This window comes from Amblyraja radiata, chromosome 3 (genome assembly GCF_010909765.2).
Source record: "Amblyraja radiata isolate CabotCenter1 chromosome 3, sAmbRad1.1.pri, whole genome shotgun sequence".
Lineage (NCBI taxonomy): Eukaryota > Metazoa > Chordata > Chondrichthyes > Rajiformes > Rajidae > Amblyraja > Amblyraja radiata.
The window spans coordinates 452,113-469,371 of NC_045958.1; the positions used below are offsets into that span (position 1 = coordinate 452,113).

General features: G+C 46.2%; 1 protein-coding gene across 4 annotated transcripts in view; it reads right to left on the reverse strand.

Annotated features, from left to right (window-relative positions):
* Positions 1 to 14,788: 14,788 nt before the first annotated feature.
* atg10 (autophagy related 10) overlaps positions 14,789 to 17,259 on the reverse strand; it is a 274,076-nt gene continuing 271,605 nt past the window's right edge. For all 4 annotated transcript variants that reach the window (XM_033017222.1, XM_033017221.1, XM_033017223.1 and 1 more), the window contains exon 8: positions 14,789 to 15,901. The gene's annotated coding sequence lies outside the window, so the exon portion shown is untranslated. The remainder of the gene's footprint in view (positions 15,902 to 17,259) is intronic.

The window sequence follows — 17,259 nt, forward strand, 5'->3', positions numbered from 1 at the left end:
GGGAATCAAGAGCCTGATGACATAGGTTCAAGGGGAAATACTTAATAGGATCCCGAGGGGCAACATTTTCACACATAGGGTGGTAGTTATATGGAACGAGATGCCTGAGGCTATAGTTGAGGTAGGTACGATAACAACATTTTAAATACATTTGGAAATGTACATGGGTAGAGGGATATGGGCCAAATGCAGGCAGCATCTTGTTCTATATGGGGGCACGTTTCGGTGCTGTTGGTCTCTTTGATTCTAATTAAAGCTTTGAATTTTCATTTGCTCAACAGTTGTCAATGCTAATTTTAAGCTTTTTTCTCCTCGATTGGATGTAGCAAACGTCGCAGTTTGAACTTAATTTAGTAAATACTTGCTGCAAAAGAAACAAAGAATATTTTTGTATTGAAAGAATTTGAGAACTAACGTCACCTGAAATCTGAATATGCCTGTTCTGCAAAATATTCTTTAACCTTTGGCATTCTGATGAAACTATTTTCATAAAAACTTGAACAAGGAGTAATCCTGGATCTTTGAGACCTCCAGTGGTCATTTTTGTAGGTGTCAGTCTTAACTGAGTGATGGATCTATTGCCTCCGAGTCAGAATATTATGTGTCCAAGGCCATTTGAAACACATTACTGCATAATCTAGTCTGTCACTTTAGACCAACAGTGTTAGAAATGGAGTCTTCTGGATGAGTTTAGTAACCCACGGCTCTGACACCATGCATTATTTGAGTTATCCCAGTCTCTTAGTCATTCAATGTATTCAAGAGTTAGATATAGCTCTTAGGGCTAACGGAATCAAGGGATATGTGGAGAAAGCAGGAACGGGGTACTGATTTTGAATGATCAGCCATGATCATATTGAATGGCGGTGCTGGCTCGAAGGGCCGAATGGCCTACTCTTGCACCTATTTTCCATGTTTCTATTCCACAGCCAACACCACCTAATACAAATCGCCTGGTTATCTCTATGACTGTGAGGCATTTTGGAATATTCTTGGGCCACAAGTAGTTCTACATAACTGGTTGTTCCCTCTGTATTATGCCACAGAATAGTAAGATTAAACGAGAACTTACCAGTTTGAAGTTTGATCTGTATTTTATGAGGAGTTACGATGAGGGATTACGTGAAGAGCCCGCTCAGCACGCATGCGCGACATACTTCAAAGCAGCGGTGTGGAATCACAGACAGACACAGTAATTGAAATAAACATAGTAAAGAAAAGGAGAGCTTAGTTATCAGTTTGACCCATATTATTGAGGGTGGGAGCGGAGGGCACGTAATCCCTCATCGTAACTCCTCATAAAATACAGATCAAACTTCAAACTGGTAAGTTCTCGTTTAACCGTACTATTTTACTTCGGAGTCACGTGAGTGACTACGTGAAGATTTTAAAGCTCTGTGATTTCAAACAGTGTAACAGTTCATACTTCACTCACTGCCGAAGTCCTTGAGGGAGGAAGTGTGTTATCGTAATCAACCAATGAATCTGTTTGTAAAAAAACAATAATGGTATTTATTAACAATAACAAAAAAAAAAAATTGCTCCCCCGGGCTTAAATTATATATTTGCAGATTGTAATATTTTCTCTGCAAATGAAGCAGGTTTTGCCAACGGCTTATTGTAAAAAGTTCGGAACGTTCTTTCCCCAGACCACCCCGCTGTAGCCAGGATGTGGTCTATTGGCACGTCCATTCTTTTATCCGCCGACGTGGATGCTGCCCTGGTAGAGTGAGATTTGTACATGTTAGTATTTATACCAGCAGCTTTCAGCACCTGCTTGAGCCATCTTGAAATAGTTTGGCTCGTCACCCGACCATAAGGTTTTGTATGGCTGACCCATAAGGCTTTTTCACTCCCTCGATGGATTTTTGTTGTGTCTATATAGGACAGTAGGTGGGTCATGGCACATAACCGTGGTTCTGGTGGGTAAGCCCGGAATTCCATGACTGGGTTAGATGTTCCTGGCCTACTCTGTTTGACCAGTCCCTGGATAGTAAATGAGACATGGTCTGGAGTTATGATCATGTTGTCCAGTCGTAAAAGGTGAAGTGAATGGACTCTTTGTGCTGACACAAGTGCCATCAGCATGATCGTCTTGAGAGTTAACTGTTCCAGGGTGAGGGACCCGGCTGGTGACCATCCCCTGAGGTATGTTAGGATCACACTGACATCCCAGATATGGGTGTACCTAGGTCTGGGGGGGTTAGAGTTGTATATCCCCCTCATGAGTTTGACCACCAGCGGGTGGGACCCCATGGCCTGTTGTCCTGGTGCCTGTGTTAAATAGGCAGACAGAGCACTTCTAGCTGTGTTGATGGCGCTGTAGCTGAGTCCTTCATTGTGGTGAAGGCCTGCGAGGAACTCCAGAACATTGGTGACTGTTGAGGTTGAATAGGTGGTTCCTGTATCCAAACAGTATTTCTCCCACTTCTTGATACTTGATAAGTATTGTTTCCTTGTGGATACATGGTGGGGTGCTGTCATGGTGGTGATGGTGTTTTCTGACAATCCCAGGCCCAGCAAAGGCCTTTTCAAAATCTGCAACCCAGGAGTTTGATTTTATCATGGCATGGGTGGCTTGTGCCAGATACCGGGTGGGTTAGCAATTCTGGGTTACTGGGAAAAGTCATAGGGGTTTCGACGATCGTGTCGAGGAGCACTGGGAACCATGGCTGAGTAGGCCAGTTCGGTACTATCAAAATACCTGAAGCAGAGTCCATATGTATTTTGCGTAGTACCCGACTGATGAGGCAGAAGGGAGGAAATGCATAAAAGAAGAAATTTCCCCAGTCCAGCGCGAATGCATCTACCGCTGCTGCCTCAGGGTCTGGTTCCCAAGCGACATACATAGGAACCTGGTGATTTAGTCTGGATGCAAATAGGTCAATATCTGGCGTGCCATATTGCTTGGTAATTTTAGCAAATACTTTGGGGTTTAACATCCATTCGGTGTTGTCATTGAATTTGCGTGACCTGGTGTCTGCCACTGTATTTAGCTTATCCGGCAGGTAAGTTGCTGATAGCCAAATATGTCTGTCGACACACCATTGCCAGATTATGTTGACCAATTTGTCGCATGATATCGATTTTATGCCGCCCATATGGTTAATATAGGCCACCACCGTAGTATTATCTATTTGTAACCGAACATGCAAGTGATGCATATTTGTTGAATATGCTTTTAATTCATAAAATGCACCCAACATTTCTAGATAATTTATGCCCAGTGTAAGTAGTAACGATGACTCTGGGTTAGTCCATCTACCACCTGTGCTGGATATGGAATTAGTTGCTCCCCAGCCTTGAGCACTGGCATCTGTTTGGATAACTAATGTAGGGTTAATGACGATGATAGGGTTGAAACTATGCCAAATGTTCCCTACCCACCACTGTAAAGCTGATATTGCTTCAGTGGGTAATTTCATGACTCAGACAAAGTGACCTGCATGTCGTTTTAGTGCCTGCACTTTTGCTCTTTGTAAGTTTTGATAGTGCAAAGGTCCAAATTGTGTAGCTGGAAATGCTGCTACCATTTTCCCAATTACTCTTGCCACTTGTCGAATAGTTGGTCAATCGTTGACCATTAAATTGTTACATGTTTGTGCCAATTCAGCTGTTTTGTTTTTTGGCAAAGTTACAGACATGTGGGCTGAGTTAATTGTGAAGCCCAAGTAGTCCATGGTTGTGGATGGCTTCAACTTAGATTTATCTGGATGTAAGATAAATCATTAGGTTTCAAACAATTGTTTGGTAGCTGACACAGCTGATATAGCCAATTCCATGGTTTTGCCTACTATTAAGATATCATCAAGATATGCCATGACAATATGTTTTTGTCTTCTTATTATTGCCAAGGCTGGCTTTAGTATCTTGGTGAATAATCTTGGGGCTTATGTTAGCCCGTGAGGCAACGCTTTAAACTGCCATTGTTGCCCCATCCAGGTAAATTTCAGGTATCTGCGATGATCCTTGTGAATGGGTACTGAATAGTAAGCATCTTTAAGGTCGATGATTGCCATGAAGTATCCTTTGGAAATCAGTTGTTTGGCAGTTACAAATGTTTCCATTTTGAAATGTACATACTTAACAAACATATTTAGTGAAGTTAAATCAATGATGATGCGACATCCACCATCTTTTTTAGTTTTAGTAAATATATTAGAGACAAGTTCCAAGGGTTCATGTTTGTTTTTTTCAATGATACCCTTAGTGATTAGTCTCACCAGTTCAGCTTGTCCCTCTCGTTTTTCTTTAACTGAGAGGGAAAAGACCCTTTGGGGTGAGTGCTGAACTGGTGGCAAGTTTTCTAGCCTAAATTCTATTTTGTATCCACGAATGCTGTTGAGTATATACTTGTCATTCGTGATAGACTTCCATGCTTGCTCAAACAGGTGTAATCTCCCCCCTGTTAGTATAGATCCCCCACTTTCTATATGCTGGTAGGAACCAGACCCACCTACCTCCATGGTTATGGGTGTTTCTTTTGCTTCTTTGTCGGACGATGAGTCTTCTGTGTTGTCTGACGTGTTGCTGTTGGTTGGGGGTGGCGCATTTTCCATGGGGTCCGCTCTGGGCCTTGGCCTAAAAAAGGCTTCCGGTGGTGATGTGCGGCCCCAAGCTTTCACCAGTCCCATAGGGTAGACGTCGACTGGTGGACGCGGTGGGGTACTGCCTCTTGGGTTTAGTGGGTTTGCTCGTCCTCATGAGGCCAAATGTTTTGGAATCCTCCTCCATGTCTTTTACTTTCTTGGAGAGGTCCTTGCCGAAGAGCAGGATTTCTGGCTCTGTTGTTGGCGTTTTGCACAAACCCGCGAATTTCGGGTTGAGGGCAGGTCTTATAATCTCCTTGCTTAGGTTGTTAATTTCAAACTGGGTATTACACAGCAGTGCGAGTGTATCCTGCTGATTCGTGGTAATTTCTGTTCCATCCACAGAACGAGCATACGAAGTGATGGCTGACGTCAGGAGCCTGAGGATCCGCTGTAGTTTTAGCTCTTGATTGCGTATATTTGGCCCAACGTGCCCCCAGATTTGGCTGTTGACAGCCGGCACTTTGAGCGAGGCGCAATTCTCAGAGGCCGAATATAGCTCTAGGGCCTCATTAACCACCTGCTCCTGTAGGGGCTTGTAGGATAGGTGGTTAATACTGGCCGCCAGTTTTGGTTCTAATGGCCGTCCTGCACGTGGAGCTGCCACGTAGCGGTCTACCACACCCAGCAGCTCTTCCTGTTCCTGTACCCTAGGCATACTCCCGACATCTTCGGCCAGTGACCCCTCTTCTTGACCAGCCCAGCCCTGGTCGCCAAAGCTGCCCTCGGATGAGGGGGAAGCGATGGCCAGTGCGTGAGGCACTGTGGTGGGAGTGCCTGAACTCCCTTTGCGAGACTGCTCCTCACAAAGCAAGTCTCGCTGGAGCATACGCTCCACGAGCCGCCCCAAGCGGCTCAGGCGGCTGTCTCTGCCCCGGGCGGGCGGTGAGACGTCCCCGTCCGAAGAATCGGAAACCACCGGCCGGTTGGTCTTCCATGCTGCTTTACATCCAGCCCGCTGCTCAGGCTGCGCTAGCGGGACTGGGCTCGGCTCGGTGTCGGGGATGGTGGATCGCTGGGTTAGCGGTCCTACCGCCTCTTGCCCCCCACTGATGGAACGCTCCTCCGTTGGAGTCGAACGGGGGGCAGACTTCTTGGAAAGTCTTGTTCTGTTCATGTTGTCCTGTTGGAACAAAGCAAAACTGTTTGCCAGAAAAAACGACCTCAGAATAAACTTACCTGACAGTCTGTCTTTTTAAACTGTAGCGGGAGCGCCTAACTCCCGCTGCGTCGCTGTTGCACTGCGTGAACGCAATGTCGCGCATGCGTGCTGGACGGGTTCTTCACGTAGTCACTCACGTGACTCCGAAGTAAAATTACTGATTTGTTGCATCAGCAGTTGGAAAAACGTTGAAATTCATAACAAAGGATTTAAATCAGAATGCTTAGAAAATAGAAACATAGAAGCAGGAGGAGGCCATTCGGCTCTTTAGGCCAACGCCGCCATTCAATATGATCATGGCTGATCATCTAAAATCAGTATCCTGTACCTGCCTTCTTCCCCATATCCCTTGATTCCTTTATCCCTAAAAGCTAAATCTAACTCTCCCTTGAAAACATCCAGTGAATTGGCCTCCACTGCCTTCTGTGGCAGAGAATTCCACAGATTCACAACTGTGAAGAGATTTTTCCTCATCTCAGTCCTAAATGGCCTACCCGTTATTCTTCAACAGTGACCCCTGGTTCTGGACTCTCCCAACATCGGGAACATTTGATGCTAACAATAATATGCTTAAACAGAATGAATGTAGCTTTATGAAAGGGAACTTATGTTTGATTAATCTTTGGAGTTCTTTGATGCTATGTCTAGTCTAGTGACAAGGGAGAACCAGTGAATATGGTGAATTTGAATTTTCAGTCTCCAACAGCCGCTGGCAAATAAGGAGATAGGAATTTGGAATAATGTTCTGGTGTGGACTGAGTAGTGGTAAACTAAGACTAGGTATAAATGGGGAAATAAGGAACTGCAGATGCAGTTTTCCAAAAATACACAAAGGACTGGAATAACTTAGCGGGTCAGATAGCTAAGTTTAATTTGATTTAGACAATAGACAATAGGTGCAGGATAAGGCCATTCGGCCCTTGAGCCAGCACCGCCATTCAATGTGATCATGGTTGATCATCCCCAATCAGTACCCCGTTCCTGCCTTTTCCCCATATCCCCCGACTCCGCTATCTTTAAGAGCCATATCTAGCTCTCTCTTGAAAGTATCCAGAGAACCAGCCTCCACCGCCCTCGAGGCAAAGAATTCCACAGACTTTAGTTTATTGTCACGTGTACCGAGGTACAGTGAAAAGTTTTTACTGCGTGCTACCCAGTCTGCAGAAAGACAATACATGATTACAATCGAGCCACCCACAGAGTACAGATACATGATAAAGGGAATAATGTTTAGTGCAAGGTAAAGTCCAGTAAAGTCCAATCAATGATAGTGCAAGGGTAGATCATAGCTCAAGTCTTCTCTCCAATTGTTGGTAGGATAGTTTAGTTCTGGATAGGCAACGTTTTGGGTAGGGACTTGTTCAGACTGATTGTAGAGTGGGAAAGACATGTGTCTTTTCAGGTTGGCAGGTTGTGACATGGAATTTCATAGGATGTTTGGGTCCCTGCTGTCCACAGCCTACATCAACAAGTTATCTGAAGATACCAAATCTAATGTGTTTAAGTTTACTAATGACACAAAAGTGAGTGGAAACATTAGCATTGATGAGAATACAAAGTGCTTTCAAAACTCTGAAACAAAAAAGATCAATTGGATTTGAATGATAAGACAGATCCAGAACCGACTGACCAAATCATCCTCTTATGTTAACAGCATGAGCTATTTAAGCCAACCTCTCACCAATTAGAACCTAACTGCTTTCTTAGAATTGCCATCTTGTTCCACCAGCCAATCCACATTCATTTCTGGAATATAAATCATCTGTTTCCTCGAATAAAAAAAAATGCAGTTACATCAGAAATCCATTATGACAAAAAAGGGCAATTTTTTACACTTTCAAAAATGTAACATACTATTTTTGATATAATATTCTGAGAGTTATAAGTTCATCTATCTATCTATCTATCTATCTATCTATCTATCTATCTATCTATCTATCTATCTATCTATCTATCTATCTATCTATCTATCTATCTATCTATCTTCTATCTAATATATAAAACTGTGTGCCTGTCGCCTGCCGTCCGTCCGGCTGCCTTTCTTCCTTTTGATTCGTTTCCATCGTGTGATGTCACAATGCCCAATGTTCGCAGATGTCCAATCGGAATGGATCCATTTACATGGACGGCTGCCGGCCGCCTTTCTTCCTTTGATTCCCTGCAACTCCGAAACCAGACGCAGAATCGCCGACATCTTTTCCATTTCGGTAGAGATTTCACTTTTCTTTCTAAGTATCTGCTCCTCATTACATTTCGTCGTGTTTAAGTACACGTTTTTAATCAAATCGTCCCCCCCCCCCCCCCCCCCAATATTTCAAAAATAAACTGGCTTCTCACCCATAGAAGCAGCACCAGCCCCAGCCCATGGTGAACGTTCCATTGTGTGATGTCACAATGCCCAATGCTCAAAGACATTGTTGCCATAGAGGGAGTACAGAGAAGTTTCACCAGACTGATTCCTGTGATGTCAGGACTTTCATATGAGGAAAGACTGGATAGACTCGGCTTGTACTCGCTAGATTTTAGAAGATTGAGGGGGTATCTTATAGAAACTTACAAAATTCTTAAGGGGTTGGACAGGCTAGATGCAGGAAGATTGTTCCAGATGTTGGGGAAGTCCAGAACAAGGGGTCACAGTTTAAGGATAAGGGGTAAATCTTTTAGGACCGAGATGAGAAAAACATTTTTCACACAGACCCTACCCCTCTCCTCCTCCCTCCCCACTCTTCCACTTCTCTCCCCCCTTCCCCTCTCTCCCACCACCCCTCTCCCCATCCCTCCCTCCTCCCCTCCCTCCCCATCCCCCCCTCCCCCACATCTCTCTCCCCATCCCCCTCTCTCACCCCCTATCCCGCTCTCCTTTCTCTCCCAAATCTGTCTCGTTTCCTCCTCTTCCTCTCCCCTCCCTCCCCTCTTCTCACCCCCCCTCCCCCCACCTGTGTGTTTGGGGGGAGGTTAATGTGAGTGTGATGCCGCAGCCCCCCCCCCCCCCAATATTTCAAAAAATACTGGCTTCTCACCCATAGAAGCAGCCCCAGCCCCAGGTGAACGTTCCATCGTGTGATGTCACAATGCCCAATGCTCAAAGACATTCTTGCCATAGAGGGAGTACAGAGAAGGTTTACCAGACTGATTCCTGGGATGTCAGGACTTTCATATGAATAAAGACTGGATAGACTCAGCTTGTACTCGCTAGATTTTAGAAGATTGAGGGTGGATCTTATAGAAACGTACAAAATTCTTAAGGGGTTGGACAGGCTAGATGCAGGAAGATTGTTCCCGATGTTGGGGAAGTCCAGAACAAGGGGTCACAGTTTAAGGATAAGGGGGAAATCCTTTAAAACCGAGATGAGAAAAACATTTTTCACACAGAGAGTGGTGAATCTCTGGAATTCTCTGCCACAGAAGGTAGTTGAGGCCAGTTCATTGGCTATATTTAAGAGGGAGTTAGATGTGGCCCTTGTGGCTAAAGGGATCAGGGGGTTATGGAGAGAAGGCAGGTACAGGGTACTGAGTTGGATGATCAGCCATGATCATATTGAATGGTGGTGCAGGCTCGTAGGGCCGAATGGCCTACTCCTGCACTTAATTTCTGTTTCCCTCTCCTCACCCCTCTCCCTCTGCCACCCATCCCTCTCTCCCCCACCCCCCTTCGCTCTCTACCCCACCCCTCTCCCCCCGCCCCCTTCCCCCATACCGCTCTGTCCCTCTTCCACCATTCCCCCTACCCCTCCCTCCCCACTCTTCCACTTCTCTCCCCTTACCTCACCCCTCTTCCTCCCCCACCCCTCTCTCTTCCCTTCCCCTCTCTCCCCCACCCCTTCCCCTACCCCTCTGTTCCTCTTCCACTCCCCCGTCCCTCTTCCACCACTCCCTCCACCCCTCTACCCCTCCCTCCCTCCCCCCGCCCCCTTCCCCCTCTCCTCATGTCTCCCCCACCCCCCTTCCCTCTCTACCCCACCCCCTTCCCTCTCTCCCCCCACCCGCTTCCCCTACCCCTCTGTCCCTCTTCCATCACTCCCCCTACCCCTCTCCTCCTCCCTCCCCACTCTTCCTCTTCTCTCCCCCCTCCCTCCCCACTCTTTCCCCTCTCTCCGCCCACCCCTCTCCCCTTCCCTCCCTCCCTATCCCCCACCCTCACCCACATCTCTCTCCCCATCCCCCTCTCTCACCCCCTACCCCGCTCTCCTTTCCCTCCCAAATCTGTCCCGTTTCCTCCCCCTCCTCTCCCCTCCCTCCCCTCTTTTCACCCCCCCTCACCCCACCTGTGTATTTGGGGGGTGGTTAATGTGAGTGTGATGCCTCAGCCCCCCCCCCGCAAACGCCTTTGGGGAAACAGACCCAACGGGTCTGCACTTGGTCTAGTTAATATATAAAACTGCGTGCCTGTCGCCTGCCGTCCGTCCGGCTGCCTGTCTGCCTTTTGATTCGTTCCATCGTGTGATGTCACAATGCCCAATACTCGCAGATGTCCAATCGGAATGGATCCATTTACATGGACGGCTGCTGGCCGCCTTTCTTCCTTTGATTCACTGCAACTCCGAAACCAGACGCAGAATCGCCGACATCTTTTCCATTTCGGTAGAGATTTCACTTTTCTTTCTAAGTATCTGCTCCTCATTACATTTCGTCGTGTTTAAGTACACGTTTTTAATCAAATCCTCCCCCCCCCCCCCCCAATATTTCAAAAATAAACTGGCTTCTCACCCATAGAAGCAGCACCAGCCCCAGCCCCTGGTGAACGTTCCATCGTGTGATGTCACAATGCCCGATGTTCACATATGTCCAATCGGAACTTAAGAGGGAGTTAGATGTGGCCCTTGTGGCTAAAGGGATCAGGGGGTATGGAGAGAAGGCAGGTACAGGATACTGAGTTGGATGATCAGCCATGATCATATTGAATGGTGGTGCAGGCTCAAAGGGCCGAATGGCCTACTCCTGCACTTAATTTCTATGTTTCTATCTCCTCACCCCTCTCCCTCCCCCACCCCCCTTCCCTCTCTACCCCACCCCCTTCCCTCTCTCCCCCCGCCCCCTTCGCCCTAACCCTCTGTCCCTCTTCCACCACTCCCCCTACCCCTCCCTCCCCACTCTTCCACTTCTCTCCCCTTACCCCACCCCTCTCCCTCCCCCACCCCTCTCTCTTCCCCTCCCTTTCCCTCTCCCCCCCACCCCTTCCTCCTACCCCTCTGTTCCTCTTCCACCACTCCCCCGCCCCTCTTCCACCACTCCCGCTACCCCTCCCTCCCCACTCTTCCACTTCTCTCCCTTCTCTCCTCCCCCTCCCTCTCCTCACCCCTCTCCCATCCCTCTCTCCCCACCCCCCTTCCCTCTCTACCCCACCCCCTTCCCTCTCCCCCCCGCCCCCTACCCCTCTGTCCCTCTTCCATCACTCCCCCTACCCCTCCTCCTCCCTCCCCACTCTTCCTCTTCTCTCCCCCTTCCCCCTCCTCTCTCCCCACTCCTTCCCCTCTCTCCCCCCACCCCTCTCCCCCTCCCTCCATCCTCCCCTCCCTCCCCATCCCCCCCTCCCCCAAATCTCTCTCCCCATCCCCCTCTCTCACCTCCTACCCCCGCTCTCCTTTCCCTCCCAAATCTGTCCCGTTTCCTCCTCCTCCTCTCCCCTCCCTCCCCTCTTCTCACCTCCCCTCCCCCACCTGTGTGTTTGGGGGGTGGTTAATGTGAGTGTGATGCCGCAGCCCCCCCCTCCCCCCCGCAAACGCCGTTAGGGAAACAGACCCAACGGGTCTGCACTTGGTCTAATTAATATATAAAAGTCTGTGGCTGCCGCCTGCCGTCCGGCTGCCTTTCTGCCTTTTGATTCGTTCCATTGTGTGATGTCACAATGCCCAATACTCGCAGATGTCCAATCGGAATGGATCCATTTACATGGACGGCTGCCGGCCGCCTTTCTTCCTTTGATTCCCTGCAACTCCGAAACCAGACGCAGAATCGCCGACATCTTTTCCATTTCAGTGGAGATTTCACTTTTCTTTCTAAGTATCCGCTCCACATTACATTTCGTCGTGTTTAAGTACACGTTTTTTTAATCAAATCCTTCTCCCCCCCCCCCCCCAATATTTCAAAAATAAACTGGCTTCGCACCCATAGAAGCAGCACCAGCCCCGGCCCCTGGTGAACGTTCCATAGTGTGATGTCACAATGCCCAATGCTCAAAGACATTGTTGCCATAGAGGGAGTACAGAGAAGGTTCACCAGACTGATTCCTGGGATGCAGGACTTTCATATGAAGAAAGACTGGATAGACTCGACTTGTACTCGCTAGAATTTAGAAGATTGAGGGCGGATCTTATAGAAACGTACAAAATTCTTAAGGGGTTGGACAGGCTAGATGCAGGAAGATTGTTCTAGATGTTGGGGAAGTCCAGAACAAGGGGTCACAGATTAAAGATAAGGGGGAAATCCTTTAGGACAGAGATGAGAAAAACATTTTTCACACAGAGAGTGGTGAATCTCTGGAATTCTCTGCCACAGAAGGTAGTTGAGGCCAGTTCATTGGCTATATTTAAGAGGGAGTTAGATGTGGCCCTTGTGGCTAAAGGGATCAGGGGGTATGGAGAGAAGGCAGGTACGGGATACTGAGTTGGATGATCAGCCATGATCATATTGAATGGTGGTGCAGGCTCGAAGGGCCGAATGGCCTACTCCTGCACTTAATTTCTATGGTTCTATGTTTCCCTCTCCTCACCCCTCTCCCTCTCCAACCCATCCTTCTCTCCCCCACCCCCCTTCCCTCTCTACCCCACCCCCTTCCCTCTCTCCACCCGCCCCTTTCCTCCTACCCCTCTGTCCCTCTTCCATCACTCCCCCTACCCCTCTCCTCCTCCCTCCCCACTCTTCCACCTCTCCCCCTTCCCCCTCCACTCTCCCTCCCCACTCTTTCCCCTCTCCCCCTCCCTCCCTCCTCCCCTACCTCCCCATCCTCCCCCTCCCCCACATCTCTCTCCCCATCCCCCTCTCTCACCCCTACCCCGCTCTCCTTTCCCTCCCAAATCTGTCCCGTTTCCTCCTCCTCCTCTCCCCTCCCTCCCCTCTTCTCACCCCCCCTCCCCCCACCTGTGTGTTTGGGGGGTGGGTGATGTGAGTTTGATGCCGCAGCCCCCACTCCCCCCCCCCCCCCGCAAACGCCGTTGGGGAAACAGACCCAACGGGTCTGCACTTGGTCTAGTAAGTGATAAAAGCAGAATAAAGCCATTCAGCCCATCAAGTCTACACCATTCAATCATAGCTTATCTATCTCTCCCTCTCAGCCCCATTCTCCTGCCTTCACCCCATAACCCCTGCACCCGTACTAATCAAGAAACTGTCAATCTCCACCTCAAATGATTTGGCCTCCACAGCCGTCTGTAGCAATGAATTCCACAGATTCACCCGACTCTGACTAAAGAAATTCCTCAACTTCTTTCTTTTATTCTGAGACTATGGCCTCTAGTCCTAGACACTGCCACTGTGCTTTCATGAAACAGGATCAAGAGGATCGGAGCACAATGGTGAGCACATCTTACTAAAAACATACAAAGCCCACATCGGCCAACAATGTCCCAGCTACACTAGTCCCCCTTGCCTGCACTTGTCCATATCCCTCCAAACCTGTCCTATCACTGTACCTGTCTGTTTCTTAAACGTTGGGATAATCCCTGCCTCAACTTCCTCCTCTGGCAGCTTGTTCCATGCACCCACCACCCTTTGTGTGAAAAAGTTACCCCTCAGATTCCTATTAAATCTTTTCCCCCTTCATCATGAACCTATGTCTTCTGGTCATCGATCCCCTTACTCAGGGCAAGAGATTCTGTGCACCTGGTGACCAGGGCCATTATTCTCTAGCGTTTAGAAGAGTGCGAGGTAAATTCAGTGAAACCTGCACAATTCATAATGAGGAAGAATCAAGGATGGCATTGGAATGAAGGGCAACAGGGGGTTGTCGAGAATCAGGAGTCATTGTTCGAAATAAGACCATTGAAGGCAGAGGTAAGAAACTTTGCCAGCTGGACTATGGGCAAGTGGGTTAATGAGGGCCAGTCACTGAATATATTCAAAAGAGATTGCAACAAATGTCCAGATAACAGGTCTACTAGATGCTGACGTGAAATAATATCCATGATCTTTGAGTGGCAGAGAGAGGCAGGAACTACCAAATAGCCTCTTCCCGCTTTTGTTTCTTGTGTTAAATGTTCTCAGTTTATAAACTGGCCTTAAAGCAGTCAAACATCAAGAGCTAATGCCACACATACACAGTACTTAACTGCCATCAAGTTCGCTTAAGATTTGTAACCTAATGGAACAAATTTCTTAAAATAATCTAATTACACATTTTCTAAACAAGGATTTGTTGCTTCTGCAGAAGTGCTGTGTTCTCCTTCATGATGGATTGCTTGAGAGGAGGCGTGGGGCTCAGATTCCATTGTGACAGCCTGAGTAGAACAATATTTTTGAGTGAAAGGGTACACTAAGAATTTGACATAACTTCAATGGACAAAATGGAGAAGAGCTAGTTAGGGATTTTTTTTAAGCTATATATATTGATGCTGTGTGTGTGTGTGTGTGTGTGTGTGTGTGTGTGTGTGTGTGTGTGTGTGTGTGTGTGTGTGTGTGTGTGTGTGTGTGTGTGTGTGTGTGTGTGTGTGTGTGTGTGTGTGTGCGCGCGCGCATGGAGGGGAGAGAGGAGGTTAATGAACGAGCAAGGTGTTTGCTTCTTATCTTTCAAGAACTCTTAAGGGGAGAAGGGATTGCTGTTTAGTTGCCTGGTTTCAAGATTGGAAATCTGTAGACTCACTCAATTAGTTTTCCTGTTGTCACACGTGTAAGCTGTACGAGCAGTAGCTGATAAGCCAGACTCACCAAATTACATTCAATATGGACTTAGCATTTGCCAGCCACTGCGACATACACAGACAGGAGTACCTGATTTATGTTTATCTAAAATATATGCAGGTTTTCCTTACTCGCGTGCTGAATCTTCTGGGGTCCCTCGGAAAATGAAAGCATACAATCACAAAAAAAAAAATAGGATCCAGAATTTTAAACTTATGTACATTTTAATAAAAAATCTGCTGGATGTAGAAGCTTAATGTTTTTCAGAGAGTTCTTTTATTTTTACTATTTAGAAGGCAGTCAACTGCATTTGTTGTGCAAATAACCAGTGTTGCGTCCTTAGCTGATGAATGCTTTAAGCGGCAACCGTGTTATAATCAAGTTACTGAAACAAATGCAAAAGCAATGAATTAAAATATAACATATATTTGGGCAATTCGTCATTGGTTGAGTGCTACAAAAATAAATAAAGCATTGAAAGAAAACAGTCGGTGAATGCAAATACGAGAAAGTTCTCCCCCAAAATAAAATATCAATTTATTTTTTCACTAAATTATCAATGAAAGGAATTTCCAGAGGTAACTTAAGTCGACCTGAAGAGGGCTCCATTGTATTTTCATTCAGATCTGTGCTGTTCAGAAACAGCTCTTAGAATACCTCATTTTCATTTATGTCTTCTGCACAGTGTGTGTTAACATTAAGTCAGATTTGTAGGCATTGTGACACTTAAAAAAAACAGTAGAAAATCTAAACTATGTTAAAAACAAAATATATACATCCAAGTGTTTGAATCATTGTAAACGCTGTTTAAAGAAGAAAGGGTTTTAACGGAACGAGTCGACGATCAGTCGTAAACTATTAGAGCATGTAATTTATTAGAAAAAAATCTCCGATTTCTTCCTTTGTTGGAATGTTCTAATTTATTATCCGTTTTAGTTTCATAACATGTCCAAATCATCTCAGGATTCCAGTAGACAATGTGTACTCTCTCTGTTGGTGGAAAATGCATGATACTGCAGTTCAATACACAGATCCAGATTAACTTGAACTATCTCATTGTTTAAAGAAAATATCTTGAAGAACACAGATTATTTTGTTAATGAATAAAACAAAACTGTATCACAGGCCAATGTTTTCTTCAGCATATAGGGCGATATATCTCAACCAGCAAGTGTGGACAATAAGGCTTGATAACACTCGCAAGCAGATGTTCATTTGATTTTGGATAAAGATGGTTGTTTTCCTTCTCAGAATTCACCGATGATTGTTCTCAGCAATAAACCAACTGGACTTGTTATTTATTGGCTCCATTGATCTCCTAGCAAGAGAGAGACAAAAAACAAATCATCTTTCATTTCTTTAGCGTTATTGTGCCACATTCCTCCCCATGACTTATTTTCCTTCATTAGAAGGGGACAATGAGCCAAACATTTTATTTTGCCCATCTATTTTTATTTACCTCGTGGCTGATCTACCCTCAGAAGGAAATGCAAAGAAGTCAGATGGAAATATGAAAATGAATGGAACTGGATGCCTATAAAATACTTTAGAACAGAAATTAAAAAAAGAAGCTATTGTAAGCACTCAATGTGTAGGAAGGAACTGCAGATGCTGGTTTAAACCAAAGACACACAAAATGCTAAATGTAAATCATTGTGTGTGTGTGCGTGTGCGTGTGCGTGTGCGTGTGCGTGTGTGTGTGTGTGTGTGTGTGTGTGTGTGTGTGTGTGTGTGTGTGTGTGTGTGTGTGTGTGTGTGTACACACATACACTGAACTTTGTTTCTCGTTTATTATATTGGTTACAGACTATGTTTACATATTCTGTTTTGCTGCTGCAAGTAAAAATGTCATTGTTCTATCTGGGACATATGACAAGAAAACACTCTTGAGGCTGGAACATTCATCCCATCACCAAGGGCTGGTGCCATGTTAAAATGTGTCCTTTAATAACATAGCATTATACAAATCAAATTCATGGCGCAGACCTTGTGGTGAGCATAGACAGTTCTGTGCATAACTACTGGGGTTTCCTTGGACAAGAGCCACTACGTTTGGGATTCCCATGTGTGCATGAGAGTCCCAAAATTGCTGGCAGCTGTTGGTCAGGATCTTCCTGACAGCTCTTCAACGCCGGAGTCCAGAAGGAAGTTGCGGCAAGATTAATTCTGGTGGAAGAACAGGCTGTCCACTTGAATAGCGAGGAACAGCAATGGGAAACCAAGGTGAGTTTCAGCTCATTTACCCAGATTGTGTTATATTATACGGCTGTAAATGTTTTAACATTTTGGTTTTCAAAATATGTTGTTATAACCACGTATTGTCTTTCCGTTGACTGGTTAACACGCAACAAAGCCTTTTCTCTGTACCTCGGTACACGTGACAATAAACAAAACTCAACTAAGAACCAATACCATCTCTACTGTGGATTAAGATAACCTAAACTGTACTGATAATTTAATATTTATGCATTTATTCAATACTTTTAGAATGTTTTGATTGCTAGAAACATTCGATACTTTGTTCACATTGATGTGGGGCTAAATCAGAACATTGGAGCATAGCAGGTGTAAAGGAACCTCTTGTACTTTCATGGGCGAGGATTGTTCTGGCACCACTCTGACTGATACTTGGCAGGATCCACACCCTGTAGGCCCCGTCGCCATGGATCCAACCAT